The sequence below is a fragment of the Oncorhynchus masou genome, chromosome 20, assembly GCF_036934945.1.
Source record: "Oncorhynchus masou masou isolate Uvic2021 chromosome 20, UVic_Omas_1.1, whole genome shotgun sequence".
NCBI classification, from domain to species: Eukaryota; Metazoa; Chordata; class Actinopteri; order Salmoniformes; family Salmonidae; genus Oncorhynchus; species Oncorhynchus masou.
The window spans coordinates 6022459-6030680 of record NC_088231.1 but is presented as its reverse complement, the minus strand read 5'-3'; the positions used below and the strand labels follow the sequence as shown (position 1 = coordinate 6030680).

At 42.1% G+C, this 8222-nt stretch overlaps 1 long non-coding RNA gene across 3 annotated transcripts; it reads right to left on the bottom strand.

Annotated features, from left to right (window-relative positions):
* Window positions 1-4422: 4422 nt before the first annotated feature.
* On the bottom strand, window positions 4423-7076 carry LOC135506512 (uncharacterized). Of its 3 annotated transcripts, XR_010450526.1 has the most exons (6): window positions 6942-7076; window positions 6041-6104; window positions 5356-5953; window positions 5200-5264; window positions 4977-5051; window positions 4423-4790 (listed from the first exon to the last, which is right to left on the bottom strand). It is a non-coding gene; the product is annotated as an uncharacterized LOC135506512 (long non-coding RNA). The 3 variants fall into 3 exon arrangements; XR_010450525.1 differs by having other exon boundaries at window positions 6041-7076; XR_010450527.1 differs by having other exon boundaries at window positions 6045-7076.
* Between the last annotated feature and the right edge of the window lie 1146 nt (window positions 7077-8222).

Sequence of the window (8222 nt, the reverse complement as noted above, 5' to 3'; positions counted from 1 at the left end):
AAGTTGGAGAGGATGGGGGACATCGTCTATGAGTACGGGGCAGAAAGCTTTGGAGTGCAAGAGGCAAAAGGCGGGAGAAAGGTTCCAACCCCACCAGTTTCCAGGAGGCAACAGGAAATCAAGCGCCTCGTTCAAGAAAGGAGACAACTTAAGAAACAGTGGAAGAAGGCCTCGGAAGTGGAAAAGGAGGGCATAGAGGCACTTCAGGCTGACATCAAAACCCGGTTGGCATCCCTCCGTAGAGCAGAGAACCCACGGAAATGCAGAAGGAAGAAAGAACAAACTAGAACTCGATTCTATAAAGATCCTTTCAAGTTCCTTAAAAGTCTCTTCACGAAGAAAAAAAGTGGAGCTCTAAAAACAACAAAGAAAGACCTAGAGGAGCACCTGAGAACAACAAACTTTGACTCAAAGCGACATGAACATCTGGCCATCCCATCAGATATCCCACCCATTGAACCCCCGGAACATCATATTGAGAACAGCCCTCCGACATGGAAAGAGGTGGAAAACACAGTTCGACGGGCAAGAACAGCATCAGCCCCGGGGCCAGATGGAGTCCCGTACAAAGTGTATAAGAATGCACCAGACGTCCTGAGGTTCCTCTGGAGGCTTATGAGAACAGCTTGGCAAAAGACGATAATACCCAAAGTGTGGCGTAGGGCAGGCGGGGTCCTGATCACTAAGGAGAAGGATGCAGTGAACATCAGCCAATTCCGCCCAATCTCCCTACTGAATGTTGAGGGTAAAATATTCTTTAGGGTCATTGCCCAGAGGATGGTCGAGTACCTGCAAAGGAATGCGTACGTCGATACATCTGTACAGAAGGCAGGAATATCAGGGTTCTCTGGCTGCTTGGAACATTCCAGCATGATCTGCCACCAGATCCAAATGGCCAAGGTGGAGAAAAGGGACCTCCATGTAGTCTTCCTCGATCTCGCCAATGCATTTGGCTCTGTGCCCCATGAACTCCTGTGGTCTGCCTTCAGATTTTCCCACATACCGGACACCATCACAACCCTGGTGAAGTCGTACTTCCAGGATCTGCAGTTCTGCTTTACCACCTCAGAGTTCACCACCTCATGGCAGTGCCTGAATGTAGGTATATTGGCAATGGAGGAGGTTATCATCAGATCCTCAAAATGGGTTGCTGGTGGACAGCGAGTCGACTCTGGTTTCTGCCTCCCTCCACTCAGAGCCTACATGGACGACATTACAACATTGACCACCACTGTCCCATGCACCAGGAGACTACTCAGAAAACTAGAGGAGAACATCAGCTGGGCCCGTATGAAGATTAAACCATCGAAGTCACGCAGAATCTCGATTGTGAAGGGAGTACTCTCTGACCTGAAATTCATCATCGTAGATGACCAAATCCCAACAGTGTCTGAGCAGCCGGTAAAAAGCCTTGGAAGGTGGTATGATACAAGCCTGAAGGACAAAGACCAGGTGCAACAGCTGCGCAAAGACATCAGTAGTAGCCTACAGTCCATCGACAACACCCAGCTACCTGGAAAGTTAAAGGCCTGGTGTCTGCAGTTTAGTCTCCTACCCCGGGTGTTGTTGCCCCTAGCAGTGTATGAGGTTCCAATCTCAACAGTGGAGAAGATGGAAAGAGGAGTCACAGGCTACTTAAAGAAGTGGCTCGGAGTTCCACGATGCCTCACCACCATAGGCTTCTATGGAGATGGTGTCCTCAAGCTGCCCCTCACCAGTCTAACAGAGGAATTCAAGTGTGCAAAAAACAGGCTCCAGATGACACTGAATGAATCTTGAGACCCAGTGGTGTGCAACAACGCGCCGACCTTGGCAACTGGGCGCAAATGGAGGCCAGGAAAAGCAGTCCAGGAGGCAACAGCAGCCCTCAGACATGCTGACATTGTGGGTCATGTTCAGCAAGGGTGAGAAGGCCTTGGGCTAACTAGCCATGCTGCTTGGAGTAAGGCCACTGCACCAGAGCAGCGGAAGATGGTAGTGCAGGAAGTACGCCATCATGAGGAGGCTGCAAGGCGGGCCAAGGCAGTCTCTCTTGCCAAACAGGGACAGTGAGAGCAACATATGACGTCCTTCCAACACCAGTTAATCTTCACCAATGGTATGGTGAAGATCCGGACTGTGCCCTCTGTTCCATGCCAGCCAACCTCAGGCACATTCTCACAGGGTGTAAAACAAAGCTTCCATTGCCCTTTTTTAGCTGCCTGCTGTGGTGTATCACCCTCCACCCTGTAATCGTTAAGCCAAGCTGGCTCCTCTGCAGGTTTCCTTTTCTTCACAGCCGAAGGCGTCACAGATTGGGTTGCTTGATCCTCATCCTCTGGCTGATGTGCATTGTCCAGGTGGACTCTGCTTGTGTCAGGTCAGGTTGAGTGGTGGGCATTGGAGCAATTGTTAGAGCTAACATGGGTTGAAACCCACTGATGTTCCTGGCTATTGACTCAGGGTTGATGTTGGGGTATCTATGAAGGAGGGTGTTGAGTGCATTCAAATATGGGCATGTTGCTGTTCCTGAGACCAACTTTCATTTTATTAAAGGGTCTCTTTGTACACTTTTAACATGCCCTTCCACTTGTTGTCACATTAAGGGCCTGTGACCTGTTGGCCTTTCTTCTACAGTTCTAGTGCTATAAGCTTTCAGGACGCTTTTATTCTACTTTTGGAAGAATGGAAATTGGATCTGCATTGTTCATAACGTGCACTGAGGAGATTGCGTGCTGCCTGGTCCCAGGTGAAGCCTGCTGCACCTGACTCAATGACTCCCTGACTGACTGCTGAGGTTTCCTCACTGGCTCCCCGAATCCCTGATTGGTTGGCTCCTGCAGTGATCCTGACTCTACAAGAGAAAAACAACTACTGCACAACAATATCAGCTACTGTCATAGTAAAGTGCTACTATATGGTGCAATTCTCTATTGATTAATTTCTCGGTGGACGATAACAACCAATTAGAGGATGGAGACACTTGTACAATAAATAGCAGCACCTGGCTAGCTAATGCAGGTAGCCTAGTAGTTAGAGCATTGGGCCAGTAACAGAAAGGTTGCTAGATTGAATTCCTGAGCTGACAAGGTTAAAATCTGTCATTCTGCCCCTGAACATGGCGGTTAACCCACTGTTCCAAGGCCGTCATTGTAAATAAGAATTTGTTCTTAACTGACTTGCCTAGTGAAATATATATATTTTTTTATCTTACTTAATAAGTGACCTACTTCATGAAGATTGACGGTGTGTCTCAAATACATCCTGTGTTTGATTTGGCAATATGTTGAATTTTAACTTCAAGTGAATCAATATAGCCTCATCCATCACATATTGCCGTTATGGACACTTTTTAAATTGGAAAGAACTCACAGACGCTCGGATCAACCCTACTCCTCGGCCAGAGCGTCCAGTGCACACACTGAATGCTCTGAGAGGGAAACACTCTGACTTTGCAAACGGATAATCTGACAACACTCTTAATTTATGAAAGCCCAGAGCGCACTCTGAGAGCCCTCTGGCACTCCAGAGTCAATTTACTAACGCACCTGAAATTGGATGAACCTGAGCTCCATTTGGAGTGTCATAGCAAAGGAGTGTGAATACTTATGTGAACCTCTGCATTTCATTTTCAATACACTTCTAAAAACATGTTTTCACTTTATCGTTATGGGGTTTTGTGTGTAGGTGGGTGAGATTCTTTTTTTAACTCATCCATTTTGAAAAACACAACAATGTGGAATAAGTCAAGAGATATGAATACTTTCGGGAGGCCCTGTAGCATACCATGAACGTTTTTGTGCTTGGGTCTTTATGTTTCCCAACTTTTGTTGATTGTCATATGTCATATGTCTATCTTTCTGCCTTGATGTGATACATATGACACAGCCGAACCTTTACTGTGTTCATTAGAGACAGACACTGGTTTTGGAATGCCAGTAAGGCCTCTCTCTAAAACGTCAACTCTATCAGAGAACCAAATAGACACACAATTGGTGAAATCAGGGTGATTAAACAATGGTCGAGGTGTGTAAAAATCCCCCCTCATGACTATAGGAGATGAAAAATGAAATATGTAAGCAGAATACAAATTTATATCTGAAGGGAGTGATCTGGTGTGACCCATTTGTATTGTCTCTTGATGACAGATTTCCTGTCACAAATACACAACCCGAGACTGATATGTGGTAACATATTATAGCCACAATCTAAAATGTTCATTCATTTAAAAAATAATAATAATAATAATAATAATGATGAATTCAGACACACCTGTCTGAACCTTATCATGACCATTGACTATGTCTTTGTTGCCATTGTAAACAAAGAATGTCCTGTTTAGCTTAAACCCTTTTAGTTCATTCATTTTGAACTTTGATAACTCAAGAGGGATGTGAATGTCTTTTCATTTAATTTCTTAATTAGTACAGCGAAGCTAATGAAACCAGCGTTTCCTTTATTCATTCAAAACAAGGGTCATGCTCAATTCTAAAACAGCATTGCATATAAGCAAATGTTAAAAATCAAGGCAGTGCAGTAAGTAGAAGGAAAGCTACCCATATTCAGATTTTTACATTATCCTCAAGGTGTTCAATATTGTCATGTTCTCCATAGCAATTCATCTTTACAATGTACATATTTGGATAATTAATACGATTTAATGCTATACACTTCTATTAAAAACTGTTATATAATTGGATTGACTGGCAAGTTGCGCTGCCGCTGTGGTCATCAGTCTCAATAGTGGTGAAGCAGGTGTGACAATACAACCAGAAAGATTGTGAGTAGACTTGAAGCTGTGGTTGGTGTCCCTGTAAGAACACAGAAGTTAACTCATAAAAATGAACCCAACATAGAGTGCCATGTGTGAATGTTGAGAGTGATGACAATGACAAGATTCGGCAATGATGCATTTTTCTTAATTGCAGTAAATGGAGGTTGCATCAACATTGAGGATGGTGTTGTCCTGATACAGAGCGTCAATAAATTATTCTTGCCTTACAGTCGATGCACTGGGAACCACTGTCGAGTTCTTGAAAATAAGGGCCAATTTGGCAATAATTGAGCCATTCCTGTAAACAAAGAAATAAATAAAATGTTTTGTTTTTATTTTCAGGGCAGTGTTCTTTATGTGTAATGTGTTATTCAAACTTATTTGTAGATAGTTGTATTTGAATGAAGACATTCATAGACTTACAGAAAACAATTATTGTTACTTACGTGAACTGAATAACCCTACACCTTAAGTATGTTAAAGGGTGAACCTTTTTGTAAACACGACCCACCTGTGGGGAAAAATGTATTAGTATCAATAATTTCAATCAGTAATTAAATCATCGAAGTCAGTGTCATGGCGTTGAAAGATACGCTGATTACCTCTTTGGTAACATTTGCTGCAAGTTCCTGATATGCTGATGTGGAAGAGTCAGAATACTCATTGAGGAATGCACGGATCATTCTGAATCCTAATCCCACTGACCCCTCATTCGCTGTCGGTGCTGCTGTTGAGTCTGTGGTTGTGGTGGTTATGGGTGGAATAGGAGTTGTTTGTGTGACTGTGGTTGAAGTGGGTGCAGTTGTATTTGTTGCCGCGGAAGCTGTGGTTGTCTTAAGAGGAGCTGTGGTTGTTGTAACGCTAGCTGTGGTTGTAGTTGGAGAAGACGTAGTTGTGGCAGAAGCTGTGGTTGTAGTTGATGCAGCTTTGGTTGTTATTACAGCAGCTGTGGTTGTAGTCGAAGCACCTGTGGTTGTTGTGACCACAATTGTGCTAGTCGTCATGCCAGCTGTGGTGGTTGCGGGGGGAGCTGGGGTTGTTGTAACGCTAGCTGTGTTGTAGTTGGAGAAGACGTAGTTGTAGCAGCTTTGGTTGTTGTGACCACAATTGTGCTAGTCGTCATGCCAGCTGTGGTGGTCGCGGGGGGAACTGTGGTTGTTGCGTGGGCTTTAGTTGTTGGGTTTTGGGCATTCCCTGATGCTGTTGCAAATTAAAAAGCATAGATTTTAGAATATCTTTTACAATTTCGACATGATCTACAATTTAAAGACTAGAGAATGAACTTACCTACAATCAGAAGAAGGACTATGAAAACTTTCCCGTTCATTTTTGAAACAGTTTTCTTTTTAGTCTGTAGTCACAGAGAGATGGGCACACAAGATGAATGTAAAGATAAAAGACAAATAGTTACAAACAGAATGACATTGACAAACATAAAATCAATTGGAATATTGTGGAAAGAGATCACGAATGTCTGATTTTGTCCCTGTTTTTGTACAGCATTTTGTACAGCATTGTTGCCAGGGTTGAATATTTGACTAATTCACAGTTGTATTTTAAAAGTTATTTATTAATATTTTGACCACTATTTATTCATACAGGAAGTCCCATTAAGATCAGAAGGCATCTATTTTGATGAAGACCTGGCATATATGGCAGCTCAATAAAAAAATGGATATGCAGAACAGTGCATGTGTTTGTGTAAAAACTGTAAATGTATGGATTTCCTGCCAAATTTGCAAATTTACAAATGAGAATGGTATCTTAAGATGTACTGTTTTTACACGTTTACCACAACACATGCACAGCAAAAACATTAATATCAGTGACAACACTTACCACCGTCACATTAAAACAAATGTAGCCAAAACAGTTGCACACTTCCTGCGACAAGCCGGCAACAATTGCCTTGAATTCGTCTATCAGGTCAAAGCATTGCAGTTTTAAGGAGTTCTTGAAATTATTCCAGGACCAAGGTAAAAAGTTCTGGTACCTGGATTAAGAACTTCACTTGAGATGGTAAGAACATGGTTGACTGAGTACAAGGAACAGAGTTAGAGAGGAAGTTGACCAATAATTGCCTTGTCAATGAAGATTGTTCTGACAAAATTGCACTTTTACAAACACAAACTAAAACTCTGATCGTAATGAAAGGACACGTAACACAATAATTGAAAACCACACTTACCCCCCAAAAAATGAATGGGTTATTGATGTTGTTTTTATTTTATAGCACTCCTTCACTGTCCTTGCTGTTCAGCGATTCTTTTCAGTTGTAATGTTGTAGCTGAAATCCTCTGAAAGCTCAGTACTCTTCCAATGGTGCACCTCCAAACTCTACTTAGCTCTTTCACTGCTAAAGCCTTTATAGCTTGATGAACAACCTCGATGACATCATTAGGATGAATGTTGAGGTGCAAAGGAAAATGTTTGTTCACGACAGCACGTTGGAAAAGGGTGTGTTGAGGTGTGTCCTGTACTAATTCTCTTTTGAAGAAGAGTGAATGAGCTCTCTCCCATGCCATGACTGAATTCCTCATCTAGCCATACACGGAGACACATACCTGGAGCTGTTAGATGTTGCAATTGTAATGGATTGTAATACATAATGTAATGTAATCTATTACATCATGATTGTGATAAATGTATTGTGTTTTCATCAGTCTGAGTTTCCCAAGGAAATGCCAGAACCACAAACATACAAGATTATTTTGCCAATGACACACACACATATGTATGTTCAAACGTGTGCACACAGCCATTGATGACACACAGAATGTGCACGTCTACAAACCACATACTTGATCAAGTATAGAAAGGCTATCATTATCATGATCTAAGAACAGCTGTGTTATACAAAGGTGAATATGAACTAGAGACGGGCATTTAAAATGGAATATCTATATGGATATCAGTTGTAGTTCTTTCTGATATGATATCGATATGTACAGTTGAAGTTCGGAAGTTTATGTACACCATTTTTCAAATACATTTCAAATCAGTTTTTCAAGATTCCTGACATTTAATCCTAATACAAATTCTCTGTCTTAGGTCAGTTAGGATCACTACTTTATTTTAAGAATGTGAAATGTCAGAATAATAGTAGAGAGAATGATTTATTTCAGGTTTTATTTCTTTCAAACGGTAGTCTGTCTTTTTTATGGCGGTTTTGGAGCAGTGGCTTTTCCCTTGCTGAGTGGCATTTCAGGTCTATGTCGATATATGACTCGTTTTACTGTGGATATAGATACTTTTGTACCTGTTTCCTCCAGCATCTTCAAAATATGCTTTGCTGTTGTTCTGGGATTGATTTTGCACTTTTCGCACCAAAGTACATTAATCTCTAGGAGACAGAACGTGTCTCCTTCCTGAGTGGTATGACGGCTGCGTGGTCCCATGGTGTTTATACTTGCGTACTATTGTTTGTACAGATGAACATGGCACCTTCAGGCGTTTGGAAATTACTCCC